Source organism: Phoca vitulina, unplaced genomic scaffold (assembly GCF_004348235.1).
Source record: "Phoca vitulina isolate PV1807 unplaced genomic scaffold, GSC_HSeal_1.0 scaffold79, whole genome shotgun sequence".
NCBI classification, from domain to species: Eukaryota; Metazoa; Chordata; class Mammalia; order Carnivora; family Phocidae; genus Phoca; species Phoca vitulina.
In genome coordinates this window covers 486935-504662 of record NW_022589782.1, presented here as the reverse complement: position 1 = coordinate 504662, position 17728 = coordinate 486935, and the positions used below count along the sequence as shown (strand labels likewise).

The following is a 17728-nucleotide window of genomic DNA, read 5'->3' as shown; positions in this document are numbered from 1 at the left end:
GGGGGGGCGGGGGTCCGGGGCTCCTGGGTGTGGGTGAGTAGAGAAGGCGGGGAGCCCAGGTGTTGGGGGGCGGGGGTCCGGGGCTCCCGGGTGTGGGTGAGTGGGGAAGGCAGGGGCTCCCGGGGGTTGGGGGGGGCGGGGGTCCGGGGCTCCCGCGTGTGGGTGAGTGGGGAAGGCGGGGGCGCCCGCGTGTGGGTGAGTGGGGAAGGCGGGGGCGCCCAGGTGTTGGGAGTGGCGGGGATCCGGGGCTCCCGGGTGTGGGTGAGTGGGGAAGGCGGGGGCTCCCGGGGGCTGGGGGGGCGGGGGTCCGGGGCTCCTGGGTGTGGGTGAGTAGAGAAGGCGGGGAGCCCAGGTGTTGGGGGGCGGGGGTCCGGGGCTCCCGGGTGTGGGTGAGTGGGGAAGGCAGGGGCTCCCGGGGGTTGGGGGGGCGGGGGTCCGGGGCTCCCGCGTGTGGGTGAGTGGGGAAGGCGGGGGCTCCCAGAGGTTGGGGGCGGGGGCACCCAGGTGCTGGGTGAGTGGGGGAGGCGGGGGCTCCTGGGTGTGGGTGAGCTGGGGAGGCGGGGAGCCCGGGTGTAGGGGATCCGGGGCGCTGGGGTCGGGGGCGCCCGGGTGGGGGCGGGCAGCGACGACAGAGGTCCCCGGGTGCGCACGCGTCCCCACAGTCCCGCCGGCACCCCGGCACGCCGCTGACGTCGGGCGGAGGGGACGCCCCGAGACAGACCTGCTGCAGACTCGGGCCAGGTGCGGGGACGCGCAGGGCCGAGGAGGGGGCGGCGGCCGTTGGCGGCCCAGGCGGGGCCCGCGGCTCGGCCCGTACCCTCCGCCCCCGGCCCGCAGCTACCGCCCGCCGTGCGGGACGCCCTAGCCGCAGTCCTGTCTCCCCAGCCGACCTCGCTCCGGGCCCCCCCACCCCCGCCCAGGAGCTCACCTGCCTCGCGCCACAGCCACCACAGACGGCGCCGCCGCTGCCGTCCCAGGCCTGGTCCGCGCCACCCAGACCGGATCCGGAGAGGAGCTCTTGCGGACGCCAGCCAATCAGGGGCCGCGCCTGGGGGCGGGGCGGGAGCAACGCGGACTTCCACCAATCTGGAGCGCGCCACCTGAAGCCCCCCCCCCTCGGCCAAGGAGAAGGCGGCCTGTCTAGGAGCCCGGCCAATCGCGAGCTGAGGCCGAGTCCCGAGGCGGAGAAGTGGGCGGGGCTGCGAGGCGACGCGCCGGGCCGTACGGCGAGGGGGACGTACGCTGCGGGGGCCGTACGGCGGAGGCGGGAGAGCGGCCGCGGGGGGAGGGGCCGCGGGGGGGGTGGCTTCAGGCCACCGTCCCCGTACCGCTGCCCCCGCCCCGCGGGTCCCGCGCCCCAGGCCCTGCAGGGCCGCTGGGGGCGGTGGTCGCTGTAGGGCGGGGCGGGAGCCACTGCCGCCCCCCTTTACAGGAGGGGAGACTGAGGCTCCGGCGGGCGGGAGGGCCCCAGCGAGTCCTCGCCTCTCCGCTCGCAAGCGCACGCAACGGCCGCGTCTCTCGGGCAGCGGTGGCGCGTTCGGCGGGAGCGAGTTGTGGGGGTGGGGGGCTGCTGGGCCGAGGGAGCGGGGAAGGAGCCGGGAGAAGTGCGCTGTCCTGTAGGGGGACGCGCGCGCGTGCGGTAGCGGCCGGCCCAGGTGGCCGCACAGGTAAATGTTTGGTCCCGGGGGGGCAAAACTATTCCTGGCAAAAACAACAAAAACAGGGAGGGACTTATTTAGGATTTAACAAGCAAGACGGGATGCTCAGAGGAGTGAGAAGCAGTTGAGAGCAGGGATAAAGCTGCCCCCGTGCGCGCACACAGTGCCGGGAGGAAACCCGCAGTCCTCTGCGTCTTGTCTCTGCCCCCCGGGGAAAGAGGCCGAAACCAGGGACGGGCCCAGCGGCGCTAACTCCAGTGAGCACCTGAGCGAGGGACGGGTTCCCCACCTGGAGTCCGTCCTGGGACCCACACCCACCCTTACTGGCTGCACCTAGTTTGTGCTCGCTTCATCTGGACTCACTGGCTGGAACTCGTCTGTCCCAGTGAATTGGTTTGCGTGAGTCCCTCTGCTACCATCGCGGTGCGAGCCCCTTCAGCACATTAGCAAGTACTCTGAGAGCACCGAGTCCACCCCGCAGGAGGAGACTTCTCAGTGGGCTCCGTTAGCGGACGACCGGGGCCCTGCTTGCCCATCTCCCCCACTTTGCCCCCCCCCCGGCTGTGGGTCAGCTACTCCACAGGGCGCCCGTCCGTGACCCCTTCGTTTCAAACCCAGCGCGCTCCTGGACAGCTCCCTGGGTGCATTACCCTCCTTACTGGGGTTGCACGGATGGAACAGTCACGTTCTCTGTCCCCACACTCCCGGGCAGGGCTATGCAGTAACAGCACCTGCGCGAGCCTCTCAGAGTGGTCTGGGAATGCGGTCAGCAGCTTGGAGGAAGACGCGCAGAGGCAGGGCTAGGGTGTGGGAGGCCTGCAGATGTAAATGTGGCAGGCAGGGAAGGCTGCTGCGGTGGTGAGAGGAGACCCGGAGCGAGCGAACCAGCAACGTCCTGGGCAGAGAGCACAGCACATGCCAGCGCCCTGAGGTGGGAGTTAGAGACTTTGAGGCCTTCATTCACTGTTCAAGGAAGCAGAGTATGTGTGGGCACTGGCTTCTAGATGGAAAGAAAAGGAAAAGATTCTTCAAGTGACAGTCAGTGTGAAGTCACAAGGGAACGTGACGTCGTAGACTTAAATTATGGAAGAGACACGTCCAAGAACAAAGCTAGTTCTGGAAAAGGAAACGGGCGCCTGGGTGGCTCAGTTGGTTTGGACGTAGACTCTTGGTTTCAGCTCAGGTCGTGATCTCAGGGTCATGGGATCCACTCACTGGGGAGTCTGCTTGTCTCTCTCCCTCCCCCTCTGCTCCTCCCCAGCCCTGCTCTGCTTCTCTCAAATAAATAAACAAAAATCTTAAAAAAAAAAAAAAAAGGGAAAGAAACAGCACCTTACAGTGTCACATAAATGTAGAGGCTGGAACATGAAATGCACTCAGGAAATGACAAGTCTTTAACTGAAAACCGTATATGCTGTGGGATTCCGTGTGTTCACACACAGCACAGAAAAATGATGCCAGTGATTCTATCCAAGTAGGGGCATCGTAGATTGCTCTTCTTGTCCTATTTGATGTTACTGTATTTTGCACAATGAACTCAAAGTTTTAGAAATTTTAAAAGTTTCTAAATGTTAAACTACAAAAAAGTACTGCAACATGCATCTTGATTCCACTATCCCGAATTAACTATTAATATTTTGTCATATTCTCTTTTTGAAGTTTCATTTTTAAAGAAATAAAACTGACTGCTAGATGACTGGAAAGCTAAGTGAAAAGGAACTCTACAGTGTCTAAAGGAGATGATAAGGAGAGCTTGTTTCCCAGCAGCACAGAAGGATTTCTTAAACAAAACCTCAGAAGTACATGGATGGACCTGATTATGTCAAAATGAAAGGTGTCTGGGGCGCCTGGGTGGTGCAATCAGTTAAGCATCCAACTCTTGGTTTCAGCTCAGGTCATGATCTCAGGGTCATGAGATTGAGCCTTACATTGGGCTCCACACTCAGTGTGGGGTCTGCTTGAGATTCTCTCCCTCATGTTGTCTCTCTCTCTCTCTAAAATAAATAAATATAATCTTTAAAAAAAAAAGAAAAATGTTCCATAAAAGACACCATGACAAGCCAGCAGCCACTGACTGGTCAGAAGACATCTGCCATGTTTAAAACAGACAAGGAGCTACTGCTTAGAGGGTACGAGGAGCTCCTGGAGATCATCGAGAGGAAGACAGGAACACAGTAGAGAAGTGGGCAAAGGGCGTGAACAGGCAATCCACTGGTAAGAACCCTACATGCACGACAAGAATAGAAGAGATGCTTGATGGGGTGCCAAGTGGTGCACGAGTGTGCAACTCTTCATGTCGGGGTTGTGAGTCTGAGCCCCACGCTGGGCGTAGAGATGACTTAAAAATTTTAAAAATCTTAAAATTCTTTAAAAGTTAAAAAGAGATGCTTGAGCTCATTTGTGATCAGAGAACTCCTTACCACTGCACCTCTGTCTAGTCAGCAGCAGAGAGTGGATAACGCCAAGTGCTGGTGAGCAGGTGGAGGGCACCGGGATGCTCGTGCCCAAGACCCCGACAACCCGCCCCCAGGCCCACGGGAAGGGAACTTGAGCAGGGCCTTCCTTCCGAGGTGCCCATCCCCACACTCTGCGGTGGGCAAACAGGGACACTCCACTGGTCCTGCAAACCTGGACACCCTGGCAGGCGGGGTCCCAGGCAACAAGCTGGATTGTCCCAGGCCAACTGGGCAGATGGCATGCTGGTTACTTGTATGCGTCAACTGGCAGAGAGAATCCCTTTCTCCTCCACCATGTGTTCTCTCCAGGCCCACAGTGAATTGGGCGAGCCCCACCCACACCGGGGAGTGCCATCTGCCTGACTCCAGCTACTGAATCAAATGTTTATCTCACCCGGAAACACCCTCACAGACACAACCAGAATAATCTTTGAACCTATATCTGGGCTCCCCGTGGCCAGTCCAGGTCTTCTCCTGCCTTTGGACTCAGACTCAGACTGGAGCTTACACCATCGGCCCTCCTGGGTCTCCACTGCAGGATGTTTCAGCCTCCATAATCCTGTGAGCCAATTTCATATATATATATATATCTCTTCCATGTGTATGCACCTCCCCTGCATACGTTCTTCCACTGGTTCTGTTTCTCTGGAGAACACAGACTTACACAGCATAACACCATTTAGGTGAGTGAAAACACACCCAAAGAGGGCTGGTGTGTAATAAGGACACTTACAGCAAGAAAGAGAGACGCCAACCATAAAATGGGTGCCTGTGGGGAAGGGGACGGCAGTGGAGTAGGGAATGATACGGAGAATAAATGGGGAAAATGAGGGATCAACAATGACAGTGAGCCACAGAGGAGGGCTGAATTACCTCCCCCTTCCACCCTGGACAGGAGAGGGGGGAGCATTACACAGATAGATGGTAGTTAAATAGGTAAAAAGAAGGATAGATGATTGATAGATGATACATAAACCTAAAGCTCCCTGGTCCCCTTCTCAGCCCTCAACGTCTTCCCTCAACAGGGAGGCTCCTGGACAGATTCGCAGTAGCTCCACCTCCCGCACACAAGCAGGTTCCCACAAGGATGCACGCCCCGCCACTGGATGTCAGGTGCGCGCGGACCACCGGTGCACGGCCGCTCTGCTCAGCGTGGCCCCGCTCCCCACATTAGGCTTTGAGATAGAGCCCCTTGGTACCAAGGGCTCTAGTTCATTCCTTATGCTGGATGTATCATACTCCACAATGAGAACAGAGCAAATCTGACCCAACCATTCTTGTACTGATGGGTGTTCAAGCCCTTCCTGGGTCTCACTATTGTGAACACCACCTGTGGGCGTGTCTTCTACCCAGAAATAGGGCCTCTCAGTGCAGAGACAACATGTCACCAGTTATAGATAGACCAAAATTATCTTTATAATAAATGTTCTATAAAGAATTATTATTTTATAATATACGTAAAGCATTTATTAAAATGTTACTAAATACACAGGCACCTGGCTGGCTCAGTCAGTGAAGCATCTGCCTTCGGCTCAGGTCATGATCCCAGAGTCCTGGGATCGAGCCCCACGTCGGGCTCCCTGCTCAGCGGGGAGCTGGCTTCTCCCTCTGCCTCTGCCACTCCCCCTGCTTGTGCTCTCTCACTTGCTCTCTGTCAAATAAATCTTTTTAAAAAGTTAGTAAATATAGGTTATGATTACAAACAGTACATTTATATATCATGTAGATATCTGTATGTATCATAGAGATAAATAAGGTGGGTTCAATATGTTTGTATATATATGAATAAATACAACTATAATTTATTTATTTACAACTACATAAATTCCAAAGAGTTAATGAAGAAAAACACCAGATATCAGTCAAGGCAGAGAAGCAACATAAGCAAACGTTCTCTGCTACTTTCCCATGTTTTGGAACTAAAAATAATTTTTCTTTTTTTTTTTTTTAAGATTTTATTTATTTATTTGACAGAGAGACACAGTGAGAGAGGGAACACAAGCAGGGGGAGTGGGAGAGAGAGAAGCACGCTTCCCGCCGAGCAGGGAGCCCGATGCGGGGCTCGATCCCAGGACCCTGAGATCACGACCTGAGCCGAAGGCAGACGCTTAACAACTGAGCCGCCCAGGCGCCCCTAAAAATAATTTTTCAACATAACTTCACGTCACTTAAATAAACAGCAAAGAGATTCCACTTTGCAATGTCTTAACCCATGGATGTGGAATAAAATAATGACAGGTATTAAGGATGGCAGATTGTAAGTGGTTTTTTTTCCCCGAGGGGTAGGTGGGAGGAGTGTGGGTTGGGGGGCCAGCAGCTCTGGCCTCACACCCAGCCTCAGTCAGCCAACTGGAGCTGTGTGGCACAGACCCATCCTCGGCCTCCACTATAGACAGGATTGATATGTCTGCCTGCAGGGCCTCTGGGAGCATGGAGGCAATGTGTTTGCAGCGCCTGGCCCTCTGGAAGCGATCAGTAAGTGACGTCCATCACACAGGGATGCTGGTGGGAAATGCTGCCCTACCGCTATGCCCCAGAACAGAGACAGTCTGAGGCCAAAGCCCACTGGCGTCTGGGACAGGCAGGGGGCCCAGGACCGCCATCGTGGGCTTGCAGGCAGGTGGGTCACACACCTCCGAAACTGCAGTGCTCTGTGGGCCCAAGGCACCACCTTGCACTCCTGCAGACCAGGCCAAGGGACACTCACGACTGTCACGTGTCACATGCGTGAGGACAAGGGCTTTCAGGGGCTTGGCTCATGTGGGGGCCAACGTCCCTGTGCTCTGCACCCAGAGCCCACTGCCTGGGTTTCTCACTTGAGATGGTGGACATCCCGGTACCAGGACCTTGCCCCTGGGAGTGCTGGTCCTCTCATGCTGGAGGCATGGCCTGTAAGGCCTCCATCCAAGGAGGAACAGGAGGAGCACGTGAGGGAGGGACAAGGACAGGCGGGCAGGAGAGCGCAGCTGGGGTCTGCTTCTCTGCCTGGGCAGCAAACAGCCTGTCCCTGAGATCTCCTATCTTCCCACTGCTGCTGGTCAGTATGGTTTCACAGCCAGGGAAACTGAGGCAGAAGCTGCACCAGCAGCCTGGCTAGAGTGGAAAGAGGAGGCAGGTGGTCTGCTCGTGGTCTTGAGAGCAGGGAAGCAGATGAGGGCAGCAAACACCTGTTTTGCTATGTTGCCAGAGGGAAGAGTCCTTTCTTCTCCGTGAACTCGTACCTTCAGCTGTAAACAGAACCTGACTCCTGGGAGAGGAGTAAGTAAGACGGGGTCAGAAACCCAAGCCCAAGCTTTGTGCATCTAGATGATGGGGCCAACGTGAGATCAGAAGGCAGGGCTGGCGGAGAAGCCGGGGAAGGAAAATTACCAGGAGCAGGGCCTCGGGGGACACAGTTTCACTTCTCCTGGTGCTCGTTCCATGCTGCCTACCTCTGGCTCCTTCTGGGGCTGGGGGCTGGGGGGTGGCATCCAAGAAGGGAATGCTGGTCTCTGCCACCTGTGCTTGCGCCCTGCGGCTGGCATCAGCGGCTCCCCGGCCCGGGTGTGGTTTCGCACGCACGACAGACGCAGGGATTCCTAGAAGGAACCAGACAGACGGCGGTGGCCGTCCCTGCTCTGGCCCGCTGTCCCAAATTCTGGAATTCAAAGATCCCTATCGGGACGCGCTCACTCTCAACACGGGCTTCTATCTGCTTTATTCACCCTGCACCTCTGGCTCACAGAAGCCAGTGGTTGGTGGCAGCCTCATCTGGATCATGCTCCTCCTCAACACCCTTCCCCTGGCTCTCTGGCTCCGCCTCAGCTTCTTCTCAGGTCCTCCCTCATCCCTCTGACCCCTGGATGCTGAGGAGTTTGGGGCTCATCCTTGGATGTCCTATTTCTATCCAACGCGCATTCCTTTCAACATGTCATAAGCTGATGATGCCAAGATTCATGCCTCTAGATGGGAACCTCTGAATTCTGGATGCCGATGTTCTGTTACCTTTACTCCACCTCTCCTCAGTTCCTCTCTACCTTTCAAACAGACGCCCCTGACCGTGGCCACACCCCTGACATGAGCCACCACCAGCCTTTGCTCAGATGACCACAGGGGCCCCCCAGCTGGTCTCCCTGCACCCATTCTTAGCTGTCAACCCTTCTCCATCCTGTGACCTCTCCATTCACAGTCGCCGTGGCTCTCAGGTCACTCAGGGGAAAAGCCCAAGTCCGTATCCTGGTCTTGAGCAACACCCCCCCCCCCCCAACGTTCACAGCAGCCAAGAGGAGGAAGCAGCCCACGTGTCTACTGCAGATGATGGATAAACACGAGGTGGCCCATCCACATGGTGGGATGTCCCACAGCCTTACAAAAGTAAGGAGACTCTGACGCCCACTGCCACAGGGATGAGTCTGGAGGACACCGTGCTCCGTGAGATAAGCCAGACACAAGACAACAAACGGTGTGTTTGGTCCACTTCCGTAAGGGCCCGGAGTTGTCAGACTCACCGACAGTAGGCCGTGGGACCGGGGCTGGCCAAGAGGGGCTGGCTGAGCGGGAGCTTAATGGGGACAGTTTGTCTTGCGAGAATGCAAGAGCTCCGGACACGGCTGGCGGTGGGGGCCGAGCAACAGTGTGAATGTGCTCCACCCACCAACTACCCACTTAAACATGGTTGAGACGGTAAGTTGTGTACGATGTGTGTTTTAGCACAATTCTGTGGGCCGTCTGGAAAGCAGCCTTCCCCGGGTTCTTCCTGTGGATGCAATTCTCCCGCTGATTGTGAAACCACCTGCCTGGGGACTCCAGCCCCTTCGGAGGAGAAAGGGCAGCCCGAACACCATGACCTGGGAGCCAGACAGGAGAGAGGGAGGCTGCCCTCTGACCGGGGCGGAGGCCACCCCTGCGAGGAGTCCTCTCTCAGTTTTTATTATTCTTCCACTTCACAGGCAAGCTGTGTTGTAGGAAAAAAATGAAAAAAACAAAACAAAACAAAACACCCCAGTATGGGGGCACCTAATACCACTTTAAAACATCACTGCAGCAAGCCATAAAAAAGAACCACTTTTCATGCTTTAGAGCATCATCTGACATACATCTCTCTTTTCTTAAACAAAACTGGAATTGTACTGTACATCTTCTTTCGTGAGCACCCCTATCGCTGCCTGGATGAATTCTCCTCATTGCATTTCCTTATGGCTGGAGATGTCCCACCGTGAATGAACGCCACCTGAACACCCACCTTTGCTCTCTGGCCCAACTATTTCCTTCAATAAATTACTGGAAGTGAGGTCCCTGGGTCAAAGGCAAGAGATATTTTGATGGCTTCTGTTCCCTAGAAGGGTCGTGAGCAGAGAAAATGACCTCCTCCTGCAGAGCACTGAGCCAGGCAGAGTCGCTCAGGCCGAGGGGCCTCCCCATGCTCTAGGCTCTCTGAGGGGAGGGATGTTTGCTACCAAGCAATTAGCAAAGTATTTTTTTTTACTAAACTTTAAAATTCCAATTCCAATTAGTACACATACAGTGTAATATTAGTCTCAGGTGTTCAATAGAGTGAGTCATCACTTCCATACAACACCCCGGGTTCATCACAATAAGTGCACTCCTAGTCCCCACCCCGTTTCCCCCCTCCCCCACCCCTCCCCTCTGCTGACCGTCAGTGTGTTTGTTCTCTATGGCTGAGAGTCTGGTTCTCCGGGAGCCTGGGTGGCTCAGTCGGTTAAGCGTCTGCCTTTGACAGGTCATGATTCTGGGGTCCTGGGATAGAGCTCCAAGTGGGGCTCCCGCTGAGTGGGGAGTCTGCCTCACCCTCTCCCTCTGCCCCCTGTGCTCTCTCTCTCAAATAAATAAATAGTCTGTTTCTTGGTCTGTCTCTTTTTTTGTTTTGTTTTGTTTCTTAAATTCCACATAGGAGTGAAATCATATGGTATTTATCTTTCTCTGACTGACTTATTTCGATTAGCATTATACCCTCTAGCTCCATCCATGTCATTGAAAATGGCAAGATCTCATTCTTTTTGATGGTTGAGTGATATTCCATTGTGTGTGTGTATACACACACACACCCCCCGCATCTTCTTTATCCATTCATCAATCAATGGACACTTGGGCTGCTTCCATAACTTGGCTATTATAGATAATGCTGCTATTAACATGGCATGCCTATATCCCTTTGAATTAGTGTTTTTGTGTATATACATATATTTTTTTTTCTTGTAAATATCCAGTAGTGCAATTACTGGAGTATAAGGTAGCTCTACTTTTAACTTTCTGAGGAACCTCCATACTGTTTCCAGAGTGGCTGCACCAGTTTGCATTCCCAGCAACAGTGCATGGGGGTTCCTTTTTCTCTGCATCCTCGCTGATACCCACTGTTGCTTGTGTTGTTGATTTAGCCATTCTGACAGGTGTGAGGTGGTACCTCATCGTGGTTTTGATTTGTGTTTCCCTGATGATGAGTGATGTTGAGCATCTTTTCACGTGTCTATTGGCCATCTGGTTGTCTTCTTTGGAGAAATGTCCGCTTATCTCTTCTGTCCATTTTTTTTATTGGATTGTTTTTCGGGTGTTGAGTTGTATCAGTTCTTTATATATTTTGGATACTAACCCTTTATCAGATGTCGTTTGCAAATATCTTCTCTCATTCTGTAGGTTGCCTTTTAGATTTGTTGATTGTTTTCTTGGCTGTGCAGAAGCTTTCTATTTTGATGTAGTCCCAGTAGTTTATTTTTGCTTTTGTTTCCCTTGCCTCAGGAGACAGATCTAGAAACATGTTGCTGCAGCCATTATCAGAGAGTTTACTGCCTATGTTCTCCTCTAGGATTTTTATGGTTTCAGGTCTCACATTTAGGTCTTTCATCCATGTTGAGTGTATTTTTGTGTATGGTGTAATAAACTGGTCCAGTTTCATTCTTCTTAATGTTGCTGTCCAGTTTTCCCAACACCATTTGTTGAAGAGATTGTCCTTTTCCCATTGGCTATTCTTCCCTGTTTTGTCGAAGATGAATTGACCATAGAGTTGTGGGTTCATTTCTGGCTTTTCTGTTGATCTATGTATTTTTGTGCCAGTACTATAGAGTTTTTGATGACTACAGCTTTGTAATATAACTCAAACTCTAGAATTGAGATGCTTCCAGCTTTGCTTTTCTTTTTCAAAGTTGCTTTGGCTATTCGGGGTCTTTTGTGGTTCCATACACAGTTTAGGATTGTTTATTCTACCTCTGTGAAAAACGCTCTTGGTATTTTGATAGGGATTGCATTAAATGTGTATTTTACTTTGGGTAGTATAGACGTTTTAACAATATTCGTTCTTCCAATCCACGAGCATGGAATATCTTTCCATTTCTTTGTCTTCTTCAATTTCTTTCATCTGTGTTTTCTAGTTTTCAGAGTGTGGGTCTTTCACGTCTTTGGTTAGGTTTATTCCTAGGTATTTTATTATTTTGGGTGCGATTGTAAATGGGATTGCTTTCTTCATTTCTCTTTCTGCTGTTTCATTATCAGTGGACAGAAATGCAACAGGTTTCTGTACCTCGATTTTGTATTCTGTGAGTTTACTGAACTGGTGTATCAGTTGTAGTTTTCTGGGGGGAGTCTTTTGGGTTTTCTACATAGAGTATCATGTCATCTGGGAATCGTGAAAGTTTCACTTCTTCCTTACAATTTGGATGCCTTTCATTTCTGAGGCTAGGACTTCTGGTACTATGTTGAAGAACAGGGGGGAGAGTGGACATCCTTGTCTTGTTCCTGACCTTAGAGGAAAAGCTCTCCGTTTTTGCCCATTGAGTATGATGTTAGCTGTGGTTTTTCATGTATGGCCTTTATTATGTTGCGGTATGTTACCTCTAACCCTACTTTGTTGAGGGTTTTAACCATGAGTGGATGTTGTACTTTGTCAGATGCTTTTTCTGCGTCTATTGAGAGGATCATATGGTTCTTGTCCTTTCACTTGTTGATGTGATGTACCATGTTGATTGATTTGCAAATACTGAACCACCCCTGCAGCCCAGGAATAAATCCCGCTTGAAGGTGGTGAATGATTCTTTTAATGTATTGTTGGATTTGGTTTGCTAGTATTTTGTTGAGGATTTTTGCATCCATGTTCATCAGGGATATTGGCCCTTTTTAGTGGTGTCTTTTTCTGGTTTTGGTATCACAGTAATGCTGGCCTCATAGAATGAATTTGGCAGTTTTCTTTCCATTTCTTTTCTTTTTTTTTTGGAATGGTTTGAGAAGAATAGGTATTAACTCTTCTATAAATGTCTGGTAGAATACTCCTGGGAAGGTGTCTGGCCCTGGGCTTTTTGTTTGTTGGGAGATTTTTGATTACTGATTCAATTTCTTTGCTGGTTATCAGTCTGTTCAAATTCTCTATTTCTTCCTATTCCAGTTTTGGTAGTTTGTATGTTTTTAGGAATTTATTCATTTCTTTCAGGTTGTCCAGTTTGTTGGCATATAATTTTTCATAATATTCTTTTATGATTGTTTGTATTTCTGTGGTGGTGTTATTTCTCCTCTTACATTTGTGGTATTGCTTGAATCCTCTCTCTTTTTTATGAGTCTGGCTAGAGGTTTATCAATTTTGTTATTCTTTTCAAAGAACCACCTTCTGGTTTCATTGATCTGTTCTTTTGCTTTTTTTCGTTTCTCTATCATTTATTTCTGCTCTATTCTTTATTATGCTCTTCCTTCTGCTGGTCTTGGGTCTTGTTTTTCTTTTTCTAGCTTCCTTAGGGAAATGTTAGTTTGTTTATTTTGAGATTTTTAGAACAGTTTTATATTTAACTTCAAGGAGCTTCTTTTTTTTTTTTTTTTTTTTTAAAGATTTTATTTATTTATTTGAGAGAGAGAGAATGAGAGAGAGAGCATGAGAGGGGGGAGGGTCAGAGGGAGAAGCAGACTCCCTGCCGAGCAGGGATAACTTCAAGGAGCTTCTTGAAGGGTATGGAGGGCACCCGGTGAGTGGCTCCTGTGCGAGCAGGTGTGGTGTTTCAGGAAGTACGCAATGGCGTGAGAGGGCCTTCGGGTAATTGCGGTGAGCCGAAGATGACAGAAGAGAAAGCAATGAGAGTGATCCATCTGCACCCTAATGGACCCATAACCACTGCACTGGGGCCACTCAGGGATTCAAGCAGCGGAGGAGTGGGGAGAGCCAGACCGCTCCAACCTCACTCAGGGTGCGACACGGGGATGGGCTCAGCCACGGCAGTACTGCCCACTGGGGCCCAGTAAGGGCACCATTTCTGGTAAGATTTAGTTTGTAGACACGGCTGGATTCACAGCAGCGTAAGTGCCAAGAACACAGGACTTTATATTTAGTTTTACATTTGTACGTATTTAAGAAAGTTTACATGGGGCGCCGGGGGGGCTCAGTCGTTGGGCGTCTGCCTTCGGCTCAGGTCATGGTCCCAGGGTCCTGGGATCGAGCCCCACATCAGGCTCCCTGCTCAGTGGGAAGCCTGCTTCTCCCTCTCCCACTCCCCCTGCTTGTGTTCCCTCTCTCGCTGTGTCTCTCTCTGTCAAATAAATAAAATATTTAAAAAAAAAAGAAAGTTTACAATTAAAATAGTTTAAACACCCTGGGATGGAGGTGGGGGTCTGTGAAGATGATTTTCCATTTGAGAGGGGCCATAGATCACTTTAATTTGAGGATGATGGGTCTGGGGACTTTTGTGGGTCTTGGTGGAAGACGTCCTCAGGAAACCCCAGGGGCCTGTTTTCCTGGACTGTGTCTTCAAGTGGGTTGCTTCCAGTCCTGCAGCCCCTGCCCCCTGAGCCTGGCCCAGAAGTTCAGTGAAGTGCCTGCCAGATGAGCACCTTTCCTGTCTCCCGAATTATCTCCCCAGCGGTGACGGCCACTTCAGCTTCGACAGAAGTGTAGTGCGTCCCCTTCCTGCAGAGACAACCCCCAAGCCCTCCCCGCCAGTGCCCTCTGGGCTGTAGCCGCAGGGGCACCCAGGCACCTGGGACGAGCTTAAGGGACGGAGGTTTTAGAATGCCAACCCGGGACAAAGACATTCCAGACCTCACCCCAAAACACAGCACTATCATAGAAAAGAATTACCCACGTGTGCTATCTCTGCACATAAAAAATGAAAATAGGTGTTTCTTTGAAACCATGCATTATTTTGTATTACTTACTTTCCTGTTACATTTAAACAAAACAGGACTAGTTAACCACAGGACTAGTTAACAGTGCAATTAGTAGTAATGAATAGAAGAAATCATGAAAAAATTGTATAATGTTTCTTTCTGTCTTCCACTACAACACATTATTTTACACTTAAAAAATCTTTTATTGGATATTTAAATTTTGGAGACTATGCTATTATGTGTTCTGAAGACACATACATGTACAGTTTTCTGTTTAACTGAAATTTTTGAGGTAATTGTAGACTCACATGCAGTTGTAAGAAATAATACACCATTTCCACCCCAATGGTAACATTTTGCAAAACTACAGTATACTGTCACAGCCAGGAGACTGACGTGGATGTAATCCACCCATACATTCAGATCTCCCCAATTTCACTTCCACTCCTGGGTGTGTGTGTGATGTGTGGTTCTGCAGATTTTTGTACCTGTGAGGTTCTTTGGGCAGTTTCAGCCCCACAGGGGTCTCCCCTGTAAACTTCTATAACCACCTTCACCCCCTGCAGCCCCTGGTCCCATTTCCCCCCTGTCCTTAACCTCTGGAAACCACAAATCTGCCCTGCTTTTCTACAATTTTGTCATTTCAAAAATGTTGTATAAATTGGGGCACCTGCCTGGCTCAATGGGTGGAGCATTCTGACTCTTGATCTCGAGGTCATGAGCTGTTCAAGCCCCACCTTGGGCGTAGGTTACTTAAAAGAAATGTTACATAAATGGAATCACACAGGACGTAAGCTTTTGAGGTTGGCTTTTTAAACTCATCATAGTTCCCTGGAGATTCATCCAAGCTGTTGTGTCTATCCATACTCTGATCCTTTATAACGCAAGACTCTTTAAAAGGAGAACAAAAATACGGTAAGACCAATTAAGGGGGTCATGACCCGCTTCCTTCTGTCCCATGACGCTCTGGGCAGTCTCACTCTTCCTGTTTCCTTTATCAACACTGCGTCTCTGAACTTAGAACATCCCTCTCTTCTTTTAGGCAGTGGGAAACTCAGGATGTGGTCAAGCGTTCAGCTCATGCTGACTTACAGCACTGTTCCTATCAAGCCACTGAAACTCGGATTCCTGGTGTCAGTCCGATGTGATGACACCTCATGAGCACTTGTGGGAATTTGTTTTCGGTGCTCAAAGAACATCCACCCGCCTGTACGCACAGGCTCACTCTGGTAGACCAGCCACTTATTAATCAGGCTCTTTGCATATGTAAATTTATCATTTTGGTTCCCCACGTCTAAAATGTCCATTTTATTTTTTTTAAACATTTTATTTATTTGAGAAAGTGAGCGAGAGAGAGAGAGCACGAGTGTGGGGGGAGGAGGAGCAGAGGGAGAGGGAGAAGCAGACTCCCCTGCTGAGCAGGGAGTCCAATGTGGCGCTTGAACCCACGACCCTGGGATCAAGACCTGAGTGGAAGGCAGATGCTTAACTGACTGAGCCACCCAGGCGCCCCAGTAAATAAAATCTTAAAAACAAACAAACTCCAAAGCATACTGGAAGTCACCAGAAGTTAAACTCTCTTTCTCAGGCAAATGGTCTTAAAGCACAGAGGTCATCAAAACTTGAAATCAAAGTTGGATTTCAAATAAGTTATAGTTTTACTGAAGGAATGAGAAAGTCCTGTCAAATTTAGTTACCTTTTTCTAGTGACATGTTTGAGTTCTGAAGCAGTCCTGCTGTCGTGAAGTGAGTTTGTTCTTTGCCCGCGTGAGCTCTCATCCACAGTCTACACAGGGAATCAGACACTCCGGTGGCAGTTCTGGAAAAAGAGCATATGAATTTCCATTTTCCTGTAACCCCTTTCTTTGTTCTCATCCTTATGTACTTCCAAATTAGAGAACGACATTCCTCGTGTCTCACACTTTGAAGAATAAGATTAGATTTTATGGCAGGCAAACATTTTAACATCTTTCCTACGGCAACAATGACGGACACCTTGTAGGAAGGCTTTCTCCTTCCATTTCTATAAAGTCAAAAATCATGTTTCTGCATATTTGAGGAAACTAAAAGGTAACCAAAACTTTCCTTTTGGAAACCCCAATATAACAGGTCAGCAGACCTCACCTCAACAGCAGCGTTGTATACGAGGTGTGGAGAACACTGAGCAGGTAAGAGCTTTTCATTTTCTTTGGTAGTAAGATGATCAGCTAAATGGAGTTTGCCGGAATTTACACTTGCCCTGTCACCAAATACACAGATGGATGAGCAGAGTCTAGCTTGTATTTGGATGAGGTATCAACAATCTTTTGATTCATGTATTCTGCAATTTCATCAAAATCTTCATTGAAATCAAGGAGACAATTTGTAACTCTGTTTCAAATCAAAGTAACGAGGAGCTGGGAAAACACCATTTCGCTGCCGGGACTCGGTGCATCACTTAACAGACTGTCAACAATATCATGGTTCATAGGATGTGACAGGATCCGTTCTGCATTGTTGGGTAGATAACACAGCTCATCAAAATTTCTCCCATTTATACACATCCCTTCTCAAAATTTTAATTCCAATCTATGAGTGAGGAAGGGTCGCTTCGCTTAGCTGCACAGAGCAGTGAGTGGACAATGTGAGTTCAGTAGGGGGGTGGGTGTGCCCGAGCTCATTCCGTGGCCAGTGCTGGGGACTGAATATTGGTGGCTTTGGGGGAGACAAAGAAGTTGTGACTGGCTTAGAAGAACTTCCTGTCATGTCCGGGCCTTGAGTTCAGTCTCTGTGCCTTCATCCGCTCCTCCATCATCCCCATCCCGTCTTTTCTGCATATTGCATAGGACTCTGTTTTGGTTTTTAGCTCCCTAGTCCAGTTGTACGTGTGCTTCACCCGCCATCAAAGTCACACTTGTGAGCCTCCTTTGTCAGCGACGTCTGGGTCACACCAGCATTCACATTGTCCTTGTTCTCATTTTCACGATCTGAACCCTTAGACAACATGGCCACAGCATCTGCCATGTGAAAACTTACAGCAGCACTATCTCAACACAAAGCACAACAGTGAATCCCCAGCCAATGTTAAAGGCAGGCGCTCACACTGCATTAGCAATTCGGATCTCTTGGAGCGATGCAAGGCGGATGGTCGTTATGTAAACTACAAATCGTGGCTGCCACCATCAACAGTTGGGGAAAAGCAGGGGCAGTAACCGCGGAGGGCATTTATGCCGCTTCCAATGGACACGGAATACTTGTGCTCTAGCTCCTATTCGGGGGCTGCCACAAGAGTTTTCTACTTTCCCCCAGCCTTCCACACCCTTTCAGGAAAAACAGCACTTTATGCATCCCCCGGAGTCTTTCCTGGGATGCAGGCCTTTCAGAGCCAGAACCCGGGTGGTTCTGTGTAAACCAGGATGGTTGAAAATCCTACTGGTCGTCAGAGAGACATGCTATGTGTGTAAACACATCAGATTTGGAAGACTCAGTATGAAGAAAAGAATGTAAAATATCTCATCCTGTTTGATGTTGATTAGTGAAATTTTTTTTAATATACTGTGTCTG

At 50.2% G+C, this 17728-nt stretch overlaps 1 protein-coding gene across 10 annotated transcripts in view; it reads right to left on the bottom strand.

Moving 5' to 3' along the window:
* The window catches only part of SUN1 (Sad1 and UNC84 domain containing 1), a 52798-nt gene extending 51773 nt beyond the window's left edge, over positions 1-1025 (bottom strand). For 9 of the 10 annotated variants that reach the window (XM_032394070.1, XM_032394073.1, XM_032394078.1 and 6 more), the window contains exon 1: positions 929-1025. The gene's annotated coding sequence lies outside the window, so the exon portion shown is untranslated. The remainder of the gene's footprint in view (positions 1-928) is intronic. The other variant, XM_032394074.1, reaches the window with a different exon arrangement.
* Positions 1026-17728: the final 16703 nt, after the last annotated feature.